The sequence below is a fragment of the Arachis duranensis genome, chromosome 9 (genome assembly GCF_000817695.3).
Source record: "Arachis duranensis cultivar V14167 chromosome 9, aradu.V14167.gnm2.J7QH, whole genome shotgun sequence".
Lineage (NCBI taxonomy): Eukaryota > Viridiplantae > Streptophyta > Magnoliopsida > Fabales > Fabaceae > Arachis > Arachis duranensis.
Genome location: NC_029780.3, coordinates 71487605 through 71489244, shown reverse-complemented (window position 1 = coordinate 71489244; position 1640 = coordinate 71487605). Strand labels below are relative to the sequence as shown.

The 1640-nt window shown below is 37.1% G+C and overlaps 1 non-coding gene across 1 annotated transcript; it reads right to left on the bottom strand.

Annotated features, from left to right (window-relative positions):
• Positions 1-836: 836 nt before the first annotated feature.
• LOC127741781 (small nucleolar RNA R71) lies at positions 837-944 on the bottom strand. The gene has a single exon (XR_008002986.1). It is a non-coding gene; the product is annotated as a small nucleolar RNA R71 (small nucleolar RNA).
• Positions 945-1640: the final 696 nt, after the last annotated feature.

Below are 1640 nucleotides of genomic sequence, written 5' to 3'. Positions count from 1 at the left end.
CAACATTTTAAGTATGTTGCCTTTTCTGTTGAGAAAGGTTTAATGTTTGAATCATATCTTTTCTTGATAGCCAAGTCATTAATTTTCAAAATCAAATCTTTTTAAAATGTTTTCCAAATCATATCTTCTCAATCACATCTTGTTAAAACCAATCATATCTTCTTAACCACATCTTCTTCAAAATAGTTTTCAATCATATCTTTTTAATTTCTAATTTCAAAATCTTTTTCAAAAATCACTTGATCTCTTTCCCACTCTTGGTTTTCAAAAATCAATTAAGGTTTTTCAAAAATGTTTTCAAAATCTTTTACTTAATTTTCGAAAATTACTTCCCTTTTTCTCACATCCTTCTATTTATGGACTAACACTATTCCTTAATGCAAAATTTGAACTCCATCTTCTTTGATAAGTTCGAATTTTCTACTTCTGCCTTCTATTTTTCTTTTCCTCTGACACCTTAAGGAATCTCTATACTGTGACATAGAGGATTCCACATTTTCTTGTTCTCTTATCTTTCTTATGAGCAGGAGCAAGGACAAAAGCATTCTTGTTGAGGCTGACCCTGAACCTGAAAGGACCTTGAAGCGAAAACTAAGAGAAGCTAAGGCACAATTCTCTGCAGAGGACCTAACAGAAATCTTCAAAGAAGAAGAACACATGGCAGCCGAAAACAACAACAATGCCAACATTGCAAGGAAGGTGCTGGGTGACTTTACTGCACCTTAAGAGACAGAGCTAGAACATGGTTGGACTCTCAACCTAAAGAAAGCCTGGACTCTTGGGAAAAGCTAGTCAATGCCTTTTTGGCAAAGTTCTTTCCACCTCAAAAATTGAGTAAGCTTATAGTGGAAGTCCAAACCTTCAGACAGAAGGAAGGAGAATCCCTCTATGAAGCTTGGGAAAGATACAAACAATTAATCAGAAAATGTCCCTCTGATATGCTTTCTGAAAGGAGTATCATAGGTATTTTCTATGATGGTCTGTCTGAACTGTCCAAGATGTCTTTGGATAGCTCTGCTGGAGGATCTCTTCATCTGAAGAAGACGCCTACTGAGGCTCAAGAGCTGATTGAAATGGTTGCAAATAACCAATTCATGTACACTTCTGAAAGGAATCCTGTGAACAATGGGACTAATCAGAAGAAAGGAGTTCTTGAGATTGACACTCTGAATGCCATACTGGCTCAGAACAAAATATTGACTCAGCAAGTCAATATGATTTCTCAAAATCTGTTTGGAATGCAAAATGCACCAGGTAGTACTAAGGAGGCTTCATCTGAGGAAGAAGCTTATGATCCTGAGAACCCTTCGATGGAAGAGGTGAATTACATGGGAGAACCCTATGGAAACACCTATAATCATTCATGGAGAAATCATCCAAATCTCTCATGGAAGGATCAACAGAGACCTCAACAAGGTTTCAACAACAATAATGATGGAAGAAACAGGTTTAGCAATAGCAAGCCTTTTCCATCATCTTCTCAGCAACAGACAGAGAGTTCTAAGAAGAACACCTCTGACTTAGCAACCATGGTCTCTGATCTAATCAAGTTCTAAGCAGAATAACTCTGACTTAGCAACCATGGTCTCTGATCTGATCAAAACCACTCAAAGTTTCATGACTGAAACAAGGTCCTCCAT